The sequence below is a fragment of the Octopus bimaculoides genome, chromosome 2, assembly GCF_046866305.1.
Source record: "Octopus bimaculoides isolate indiv1 chromosome 2, ASM4686630v1, whole genome shotgun sequence".
Lineage (NCBI taxonomy): Eukaryota > Metazoa > Mollusca > Cephalopoda > Octopoda > Octopodidae > Octopus > Octopus bimaculoides.
The window spans coordinates 66,937,573-66,950,072 of NC_142929.1; the positions used below are offsets into that span (position 1 = coordinate 66,937,573).

The following is a 12,500-nucleotide window of genomic DNA, read 5'->3' on the forward strand; positions in this document are numbered from 1 at the left end:
CTTGCAGCAACTAACAGTGGCTCGTGTCAAAAGGTCAACTAATAACTATGCCGTAGATCTGTGTCTGAAGTATTAACAAAAATATAAAAGGAAGGGGAAGGAAAAACTTATTGGGACCTATTAAAACTTGCTAGAAACCAATTCATAACAGTTGCAGTAGAATTGTGTCAATGACCAGATCAATGAAGTCGGATGAAAATTTCTGACACCTTATGAATTGAAAGAAAAAGAATGTGTGTGCGCGTGCGCTTATGTGTATGCTCTTAAATGGTTAAAATGGTTCGACAATTATATAATTGCTTCACTACATATGTATGTATGGTATATATACATATATATATATACAAGTATATATGCTTTTACACACACACACACATACACACACACACACACACACACATACACGCACACACACACACACACACACACACACACATGACAGAAGTAAATAGACATCTCATAAAACATCGTGTTATGTTTATTTTAACTTGAAAAGGTTTATATTTCTTTTATTAATTAACATATTTATGTTTCAGGTTCTATATGTGACTGTTTAATCATGCCACGTACAAAAGAAGCCTTGGAACTATCCGAATTTCAAAGAGGCCGCATTGTGGGTCAATCTGAAGGTGGACTTAGTCAACGTAAAATAGCAGAAAACATTGGGATCCCACATTCTACAGTCAATATAGTGATTGTGCAATTCACCTGAGAGGGGAAGGAGTCCACATCACCTTGACCACGTCGACCAGAGCCCTCTGACAGGACCTTTCGTTTTGTTAAGAGAAGTGTGGAGGATAATCCTTGTTGAAAGGCCTCTGACATAGCAAAACATGTTGATGTCAGTCCTAGAACAGCGGTCAGGTATCTTCAAAAACTTGGCTACTATGGCAGAGTAGTAAGAAGGAAACCACTTCTTCAAGCAGCCAATATGAAGCGGAGAAAAGATTAGGCCAGTGAGATAGTGGAGAAGTCTTTAGCATTTTGGGACACAGCCATATTTTCTGATGAGTCCAGATTTGCTCGATGGTCGAGTGTGGGTCTGGAGACTCTGTGATCAGGAAATTGATGTGAAAAGGTTACAACCAACAATGAACATAGTGTCTATTCTGTGATGGTCCGGGAAGCAATTTGGAGCAATGGTCGATCAGAGCTGGTGGCGAATAAGGGAAAGATAAACTTAGATAAATATGTGTCCATATGGCAGAAAGGACTCTTTCCAATCTTCAATGGTGAAATGATTAAAGAAGACTCTATTTATGGAAGCTGGAGCTCCTTGTCATACAACTAAAAAGACCCAAGATTGGTTGAAAGAGAATGGCATTAGAAAGGTTCCATAGCCAAGCCAGTAACCAGATATGAATCCTACTGAACACCTTAGAGGCATAATGGACAGGACATTTTGAAAAAAGAGTAAGAAAGAATCTTCAAATCCAGATTTTTTTGAGATTACAGCATGACACACTGCATGTAATTCGTTAAGAGAATATTCGTTATCTGATTAGTAGCATGCCTAATAGAGTCCTTGCACTGAAAAATGCAAAGGGCATGCCTACTAAATATTAGATATTCACATTATAATAATTAATAAATAACTTGAATGTATAATTTCAGATTTACTTCTGTCATGTCTGTATATATATATATATATATATATATATATATATATATATATATATATATATATATATATATCTGTAAAAATATGTGACACTTATTCAGTAGCCATGATAAAACTCCGAGTTTCGGATGCCAGGGTGGGAGCCCACGCCAACATCTCTTCAGTTATCCGGCCATTGAAAATTCCTGTCATATTTTGACAGATAAATTCCTCTATTTACATAATATCGAGGTCTCTTTCTTTCTTTTGTTGTCCTTCCTATCAATATATATGCATATATATATATATATATATATATATATATATATATATATATATATATATATATATAGTAGCTGTTTCATTTCTCGTGAAGGTAAGCACCATCAGACATATAGTTACATAATTGTGATATATAATTTAGATTGAATTTATTTAACTCAAATTCATTTAAAAACTGCTTAGACGATTCTTCAAGAATATTAATAAGAAAACCTTTGTATGTACGTGTGTGTGTGTGTGTGTGTGTGTGTGTGTGTGTGTGTGTGTGTAAGACATCTACAAATGTAGCCTCAAATACTAAAAAGAACGTATTCTGTCACACATCTATCGCTTGTCGAGCGTGAACTCCGAACTATTTTTGAATATCGAATTAACAAATATAAACGTCTTTCTGCTAGATAAACTGAACAATCTAGTCTCTTCCATCGTCCTATGAGAATCACAGACAATTTAGCAGTTACTTAACAACCAGCTGATAGACTTCCTAAACTAGTTTATGATTCAGAGAACATCTAACATAGTTTATGACATACAGGAAAATACCGTATATACTCGTGTAAAAGTCGATCTCCTGCAAGAGTCACCCTCTTATTTTTGATCAAAAACCTGCAATTTTCCATACATTCTGGGTAAAAATCACTCCTATTTCATCAAAGATAAGGTTCTGTTGAATGTGACGGATTGAAGAGAAAAAGTATGTGTAAATGTCTATAAAAGCTTCAAGGCTTTATGTTTATTTAGTATAACGTGTGTTCTGATGCGTAAAATTGGTATTATGACTGTAATTCCTCATGCTTATTATTATTATTATTATTATTATTATCATCATCATCATCATCATCATCATCATCATCATCATCATCATCATCATCATCATCATCATCATCATCATTATTATTATTATTATTATTATTATTATTATTATTATTATTATTATTCAGTAGTTTTATTTTTATAACGTACTTTCACTTCACTACCGAGCGCTGCTCTGTGCGCCTTGGGTATGTGCTGTGGTTTGCTGTGGTGCTCTTATGTTTACTGTATTGAAAGTGTTTTGCGTAGAATGTGTGCAGTACCCAGTAGTGCAATTTTCTGTATGTTATATATATTTGTAAGTCCTGCTATTTTTGTTATTATTATTATTATTATTATTATTATTATCATTAAGGCGGCAATCTGGTGGAATTGTTAGCACGTCGGGCAAAATGCTTAGTAGTATTTCGTCTGCCGCTACATTCTGAGTTCAAATTCTGCCGTCGTCGACTTTGCCTTTCATCCTTTCGAGGTCGATAAATTAAGTACCAGTTGAGTACTGGGGTCGATGTAATCGACTATCCCCCTCTCCCATATTTCAGGCCTTGTGTCTATAGTAGAAAGGATTATTATTATTAAGGCGGTGATCTGGCAGAATTGTTAGATCTCTGACAACTATATCCGGCATATAGGCCTTAATTTCTTTATCTGTGTGTATTGGTATATCCCAGAGTATGGTTGCTTTCTCATTTTCTGTGACCTTTTCTGGAGCGTGCCTATACCATCTTCTTTCTGCTGTTATTCCATAATGTTGGTATAGCTTCCTGTGTGTATAGGTCCCAGCCTTGTCGTATCTGTGAATATATTCCTTCTTAGCCAAGACTTGTCAGCCAGAGACAATATGATTTATTGTTTCTTTTCCATCACCACATATTCTGTAGTTACTTGTATTTCTTTTCATTACATGTTTATAATATTATAGACTAATATTATTATAATTACATTATTATTATTATTATTATTATTATTATTATTATTATTATTATTATTATTATTATTATTATTATTATTATTATTATTATTATTATTATTTTATGTTTGACTTTTGTTTTGCATTTGTACAAGTTGGATCCAAGTCTCACCCAGAGACCTCAAGAGACAACAAGTTAGAAGTTCATGTAGGTGTTATGCCTAGGGTACCATATATTTCGATTTGTACAGTTTTGTTCAAGTGAATGTTTAAGAAACCATAAGAAAATTATGTGTTTGCTTTAAAATTTGAGATCACATAGACAGTATTTTACGTAGGATATGGGCAGTTCCCATGAGCACTATCTTTTGAACTTCAGCCATTTTGGGGTTTCCTGGTATCTGAGCTAAGTAGTAATCAGCCCGTTTCGTTGTTTATTATTATTATTATTATTATTATTATTATTATTATTATTATTATTATTATTATTATTGCTTCACACGTGGAATTCACGCTCGAATCATCGCTGGTGAGTTTTCTCTAATTTTACTTGTCTTTTGCCGTTTTCGGCCGCTGAAATTGTAATTATTGTTCAGCGGATGTATCCAAGTGTCTTTTGAAAGTTTCACCCCATTTCAATCACAGAACTTTCTCGGACATATTTTTCAATCTATCCCTTTTCACAACATGGCCAGTACTTGTCTACACAGAGGAGTGGGTGAAGGAGAAAATGTATCTGCTTCCTCGTGTTCAATCGATCCGAGGCATAGTAGTCGACGAAGAGTATCGGTCGCCACTCCCTTTAATTGTTGCAAAGAACCTACAGTCGAGAACGCCACCACCAACACCATTTCAACCACTACCATTACCACCAACATCAACAACAACATCGCCAACAGACAAACAAGACCACTAACACCAGCACGACTCGTGACAACTCCAACAACACCAATAGCGACATCAGCAACAACAACACCATCAACAATAATAGTAGTAACGAAACCAGCAGCAACAACGACGATAATATTGTAACTATCAGCAGCAGTATCGGCATCAAGAAAAGCGCTGACTTCTACAACAGTGTCAACAGTAATGCTATTTACGAAGACAGTAACGAGAATACACATCCGAAGGAAAACATTTCCTTCGCAAATATAACACATAAACCACTCATTCCTTACAGGGGTAAGCGGAGGCAGTTAAAAAATATCAGAAAGATATCATTCGCCTCGGTGTCATGGCTCTCCCAGAAGAGGAAAGGATCTCCACCAAAAAGAGAACGATAATTTATAAGTGCATTAATCGCAGAGAGAAAGCCGCTATACCCTTCCCCAGCTGACAAAAGAGAAAAATGCCTGGCGGATGTGTGGCTTTCCGTAGTATCGAGGAAAACAATATGGGACCGTGGTAGCTATCTATAGCAATGAAGAGGAACTGCGTAGGATGGCTACAATAACCTATTCCTCTGACCAGTACATAATGATCCCTTTATACATGGGACGTCATGTGACTAAAGTCGGGGTCTCAGACGTACCACCTCATAGAGGTCTCATTTTAACAGGTATATTTACCAAAATTACATAAAAATATCTTGAAATACTAAAGAGTAAATTTATTCAATAAAATCGCCATTAGCTTCAACCACAACCTCCAGACGACTTCAGAATCTCTTGCAACTCTTCTGGACGGTCTCCTTATTTAAGTTGGTGAATGCTGCCATAATACTTGCCTTCAGTTAATCTTTGGTGTTACAAGGAGTTTTGTTGGTCTCTCGCTCAACGGTGTCCCACACATAATAATCAAGGAGGTTGCTGTCTGGGGAGTTAGGTGGCCAGATGTTAGGGGTGATGTGGTCGCAGAAATTGTTTGACAGCCATGACTGGGTTCTCCAGCTTATGTGGCATGATACAGAGTCCTGTTGCCAGACATAGGGTATTTCAGCAGCTACCCTCTTGACCCAGGGCAGCACTACCTCCTCCAGGTACTTGATGTAGGCCTTTGTATTGAGTCTGATGCTGTGTAGGAAGATGAATTGAGGCATAACGTCGCCATCTCTAGTGATCACTCCAAACACCATGATGTTGACTGGATGTTTGATTTTTATCATTCTCGGTACATGTCCTCAGATTTCACTGTCCTCAGATTGACACCCAAACACTCTGAAATGTTCGTATTGGAGCTTCCGGCGCGAATGCCAAGCAGTAGAGCATGTCGTTTCCAAATTTCAGGCAGAGTGAATTGCATCAGCGTGTTGATTTTATCACAGATGCTGCCCAACTGACCCTACTATACTGTGTAGTGTACAAAATCAAAAACAAACAATGCACATGCACTAAGACCTTCCATTAACAGCACTCACTCGTCCAGTGCCAGGTCATTGCTGAACGCTGAACCTATGTCAAATAACAGGTTGTCGTTTGTAGTACGGATCAGGCTATCGACCGAGTATCTCGTGAAGATCACTCGCCCCGCTTCTTTTACCAGGAAGGGCAAGCATTTCCCTCTCATTGGTGTCTATAGCGAAAGAGGTTGTGTGGGCGCTGAAAAGACTGAAAATATACACTTCCCTCTTCGGTCAAGTAAACCATCATCGACTTCTTGAAGTTCTATTTAGAAACGAAGCCGAATGAGGAGAAGGAGATGCTCTTCCTCTAGTAAAAAGCGGTGGGTAACAGTAGCAAGCATAACTTGAGTGAAGGGATCTAGTCTGTTCGCGCACCAGTTGGTCAAAGAATAACTATTGGGAGACAGCACTTGCACTTGGTAATCCGAGTGAATCAGGATTTATGTGGGTTCCACAATTGGCTCTAGTGGAAGGTTCTTCTGTATCAGAACCGTATCAGTATAATTTTAACTCACTTTATTTTTACTCATTAAAAATCTATGTAAACAAATACACTTGATGCTTAATATATTCGGTTTCCTTTCTAATGTGCAAACTACGCTGTATACTATGTTGTTAGTTGAATTTATGATTGCTATAGATAAGAACTGAATATTTTATGCTATTGATTGGGAAATGAAACTGGGTGTCTTCACCGAGAAGCAGTCAACAAACCATGGAACAGAAGACTGTCCCACTCTTTCTTATAAAGCATTAATGTATCTGGATTCATATATTTCTCTCACAACTGGGCTTCCTAACGCATATACACGCGCATACTCACACACGCACACACACAACTAAGAGGGGGGGGGGGAAATATATATGCAATTCAATGAGCTTTGTAGTCCACTTGATCCAACATTATAATACTCCTTGTCGAAAATTCTGACCGCTATCTATCTATCTATCTATCTATCTATCTATCTATCTATCTATCTAGATAGATAGATAGAGATAGATAGATAGATAGATAGATAGATAGATAGATAGATAGATAGATAGATAGATAGGTAGGTAGGTAGATAGATAGATAGATAGATAGATAGATAGATAGATAGATAGATAGATAAATGGTGTTAAGTATGTGGGTTGGTAAATACTTTTAAGTGGTGAATAATTTTGGAAGAGAAAGATAGAGTAGAAAAAAGAAAAATATCTCAATGTTACATTTGTTTACTTAGCCTAATATAAGTATGTATGTAACTTCTCTCTCTCTCTCTTCCTCTCTCTCTCTTCCTCTCTCTCTCTCTCCCCTCTCTCTCTCTCACACACACACACACACAAACATACGGTGGGTGGGTGAGTGGTGAAACCTAACTATAATTCCTGCAAATGAATTTGTACGCTCATACATACTAGTACTATATTTGTATGTGTGTATAAGAGAGAAAGGAAGTTGAGAGAGTGGCAAAGAGAGTGAGGTAGAAAAAACTATGAATGTTTAAACACACACAGAGACATATACACACATTTAGACACGCACACATATTTAGCGCGCGCGTGAATGTGACTCTGGGTCTGGGTCTGTGTGTGTGCATGCATTCTAAGAATTCAAGCGAACTCATCAGATCCAAACGCAATCTATGTCCTTCCTTAGTGTTTTCATCTTCGTGTCTTACACAGGATCTTCCCAAAATGTTTTGATTCTGAGAGTCTCTCTCTCGTAGTTATATACGCCTTGGAATGATGCAGTTATTCTAGTCGATAACAACATGCCAAAGTAAATCTTTAGAAGGGAATCGAGCCAACAAGGGGTCTCTACATGGTCGTGGCAGAAATAACAGCAATATCCTCAGCAAATCTCATGCCACCAGCTTGAAAAAAAAAATGGAAGGCTATATTGCATAATGGAGTACTAAGATGCACTGTCTGAAAAAAATGGCGGAATAATCCTCACATTAATGTCGTTGATTTCGATCACAGATCGTCTAAAGGTTGACCTGGGTTAAATAACAATTGCCAGAAGATGAAGAGAGTACTCTGTGAGTGGAAAAGAGGAATAAAAAGTCAGCAAAAAAAACAAAAAAAGTGATGGTGGTGGTGGTGGTGGTGGTGGTGGTGGTTTTGGGGAGCTTGGAGCAGAACTGGTGGAGCGTCTGTCAAAATATTTTGCGGTATTATTTATGTTTTGAGTTCAAATCCTGTCAAGATCAACGTTCATTCTTCTGAAGTTGTAAAATAAACTAACAGTCAAATATCAGGGGTCAGTTTATATTGTTAGAAGACATCTATCTTAGATACGAATGGAATTATAACGGAAGACAAGGTGTAGTTAGAGTTAGGGTTTTTTGTTAAATGGATTATATTGGCGTGCAGTGAGGAAAAGCGAATTTTAACGTTGTATATGATTGTGTATACAAATGGAACGTTTCTCATAAAGGGCTGGAGTCTGTAAGGATTGAAGAGAGGCAAACAAATTTCTTAATAGAAATGTTTCTAATTTAGACACAATACCAGCAATTTTGAGGGTTGTGGACAGGGTCATCTATGCAGTACTATAAGCCTCTGGGTAAATCAATGTACTGAGCCCTCTAGTATTTACTAACTGACAGCAAGCCGCAGCAAATATAGATCATAATTAGACCCCTAGACTAGTGAGGCCACCGGGCAACTGCCAAGTGTGCGCATGCCTTAAGACAGCACTAGGCTTCTGGTTAGTCGAGTACATCGACCCTGGCACTTGAAGATAGTTTTAAACATCTTACACACGTCCATCACAATGGCGAAGAACAATGTCTTTTTAGAAGTGAGATATTCAGCTGCTATTTCTAACATGCTGAACGATCACGTTGAGGCTCCCTGGTATAATAAAGAGAACCGGGTCTCTTTACCAAGTTATTCAGTCACATGGTGAAAGTCTGAGTACACTACGTATTTTAATGAACTTCGATTATTCAAAAACTATATCCATTTATTCAATGAATATTTAGTAAAAAAAAAAACAAAAAAAAACTGTACAATGTTCCAAAAGTTTTTGCAGATAGTCTCACAATTGTCAACTTGGGTGAGAGAAGTAAAACCTGATAGCAATGAAGATTTATGTAAAATATGCAATACTGAAATACGAGTTCACAAAACCGATTTAGCAAAGCTTGCTTCTTCCGCTAAACGTAAGCATAAAAAAAAAAGGAAAAAGAAAATACTGTATTAAACTAATATTCGTAACAAACCTTCATAGTTATTTCCAGTTGCAAAACAGCAATATTAGGACAAGAGTTAGCAGCGTTTATAGCTTGTTAGCAAATATTCGTGGTGTTGATTACTCTGGAGAACTTGGAGGAATTCTTTCATCACCACTTGCATTTGGTTTGAAACTGCATAGAACAAAATGCAGTTTCAAAGTTTATAGCACTTATAAACGATATCATTGCTCCATTTTTTCTGAAAGAAGAAATTGAAGACATAAGTATAATCAGTTCTCATTGATTTTGGATGCGACAACTGGTATTGCTTGGGAAAGCATGAATGTGTTTGTTAGATCTTACAATAAATATCAAAATATAATTCTATGATAGTTTTTAGGTTTGATTCCTGATGAAAAAAATTACTGCTTAAGTTTTGAATGATTTCATGTAAGTGTTCTTGAATGACTTGGGAATTGATATTACCATGTGTGTGCATAAGGGTGTGTGTGTGTGTGTAGTTATGTCCTAAGTCAGAAGTGCAAGGGGCGAATTGCCTATAAAATCTGGTGACCCTTCAGCTAATTGTAATCATATAGTACTTTTTCTTCGTCAGTCTTTCATATTTTCATCTCATTTTCATTATAATATCCGCAGGAATAAGACAATTTTCTGCACTCATAAAGCAAATCTTTCCTGGGTTATTATTATATATATTTTTTGTTACATATTTGTTGTGGATAATTTATCGCCGCTGCTGGTGGATTTGCCTAGAAAGAAGCTATCAAGTAGGCCTGAATGTAGTAGTGCGAAAAGGAACCGTAAAGGGATTACACTGGATATTAAACTTGATGTTTTAAAAAGACTTGATGGCGGAAGTAAAACTAAGTTTGCCACGTCTGCATTGGCAACAATACGTGATAACAGAAAATTATGTCAAGCTATCAAGAAGCTACTCTGTTAATTGTTCGGACTTTAATTTTCTCTAGATCTACTGCAGTGCTTAAAATGGTACAGCTCTCGAGTGTAAGGATCAGAATCGGTGTAATGTGCGTAATGGTAATTCAAATGTGAAAAAAAGTTTATATGACAATTTGCTGAAAAAGGAGGGTGAAATTTCTAATGAAAACTCAATTTTCGCTAGTTTGAAAGGTTTGAGAAGCGCATAAATTTGCACAACATAAAAATGACTGGTGAAACTGCGAGCGCTAATATTGAGGCTGCTACTAATTATCCCGGGCAGTTGAAGAAAATGATTGCTGAAGGGAGCTACACACCAAAGCAAATATACAATGTCGATGAGACTGCACTTTTCTGGAAGTGGATGCCTACTTGAACTTTTATTTGTCAAGAAAAATTGACACCAATATGCCGTTGATGAAATTAAAGCCCCTACATATGTATCGTTCCGAAAATCTACGAACTTTCAAGGGTTACACAAAGTTTACTCTACCGCTTATGGTAGAAAGGTACGGTACCAGACATAATATTTCCAACAGAGAATTGCTTCTTTTAGACAATGAACCGAGCCGCCCAGCGAATTTAGATAACCTTTCTGATAATGTGAGAGTAGAATATATACCCAAGAATACTTCTTTCCCTGCCGAATGATTAAGTATGATAACCAACCTCAAAGCATGTTATACGAGAACACTTTCAAACAACTTATGTAAGCAATTGCCTATTAGAGATTTCTGGAAGAAATTCAACATAATAGATGCTGTGGATAATATAACTGAGTCATGGGATGAAAAGTATATGGCCAGACTGCTTTCCTCAAGCAGAGAGTCTACATCAAATTCGGAAAGATATCGTGATGCTTGCAAAGGATGTAGAATTTGAAGAAGTCATAGAAGATGATGTGACTGAGTTGCTAGTGTCCCAGGAGAAACGTTTATCTAACAAGGAGCTGATGCTGTTAGAAAAAAAGAACAAGTTGAGAATACAGATGGGACAATGGAAGTTCCATCCACACCATTTAAATTGACAGCAAAAAATTATCGCTAAATGATTGGCACTTATAGAGGAAGGTCTACAGAGTTTTGCTGATAACGATTCTAATTGGGAACATAACAAAAATTTCGAGAGGAGTTTATAATGAGCTTAGTTCCTATACTGAGCTATACAAAGAGATAATACGTAATAAACAACAAACAACTTTGGATAAGTTCTTCACCTATCAAACTGATGTTGGTGATAATGAACTATAAGATGCTAAATATTGTCCCTCATCCTCCTAGTAATGCTCATTCCACCACCACCCCTTACAGAGTAAACAACTTCTTTTGTGTTAAGACCGTACTCTTATGATATTACGATTCTTATTAATTCCCTAAATTATTCCTCTTGAAATGTTTTTTGCGTGTGTGTTTTTTTTTGTATCTATATTGTACCATGTATGTTTAGGAACAGTTATCTTCATGTATAAATGGGATCGTGTTATTTGTTCTCTGTCATTTTCTTATGATGCTCCCCCACCTCGAAAATGTCTGTAGAAAAGCTCAATCCCATTTGATAATAAAAAAATCAATAGGAAAATTAGTTTCGCGTTATAGAATTTCGCGTTACGGCCGATTTTCAAGACCGCATTACTTCCGTAAAACGAGGGATTCTTGTATATATTTTAGAATATCAATGAGAGTGGAAGTGAATTATCAGCAAGAAGGCGATATTATAACACAATAACACCTCCGCTAAATAAGGATAAAAATATACATTATGAACACCAGTTACACATCACAGTAGAGAAGGGAAAAGAGGAAAAAAAATAATAAAAATATAAAAAAAATAAAACAACATACAACATACAACGCACAAAGCAATTAACGTCAGAGAGAGACTTAGTTTTTAAAATACAACGCACAACCCACTGACAACCGAAGGGAAACAAACATAAGCTTGTCTACAAACACGGGTGAGAAACGTTAAGGTTTTGCTAAAGAAAAAACCGTATTTGTCAATCTCAAAGAACTGATTGTATTCATTGGTAATATACCAAAAATACCGTAGAATTGTCGACAGTTGACCATATAAGGAATTATTGGGGAAACCAACTGTATATTCCTCATGTCAATAATGTCAACATTCTAAAGGCGGTGAGCTGGGTTGAATCGTTAGCGGTATTTCATCTGTCTTTACGTTCTGAGTTCGACTTTGCCTTTCATTCTTTCGGAATCAATAAATTAAGTGCCAGTTGCGTACTGGGGTCGATCTTATCGACTGGCCCCCTCCCCCAAAATTTCGGGCCTTGTGCCTAGAGTAGAAAAGAATACTGTCAACATTCTAACGTGGAATCGCTTTTGGGCAACTTTTCCCTCCCTTCCTACTTACCCTCCCCTCCCTCCCTCCTCTACATACATACATACATACATACATGCACACACGCGC

At 36.8% G+C, this 12,500-nt stretch overlaps 1 long non-coding RNA gene across 1 annotated transcript in view; it reads right to left on the bottom strand.

Moving 5' to 3' along the window:
• Positions 1 to 12,500, bottom strand: part of LOC149137098 (uncharacterized) — a 62,358-nt gene that overhangs the window by 17,043 nt on the left and 32,815 nt on the right. The window contains exon 2 of the long non-coding RNA XR_016240465.1: positions 9,162 to 9,372. This is a non-coding gene — a long non-coding RNA (uncharacterized LOC149137098). The remainder of the gene's footprint in view (positions 1 to 9,161; positions 9,373 to 12,500) is intronic.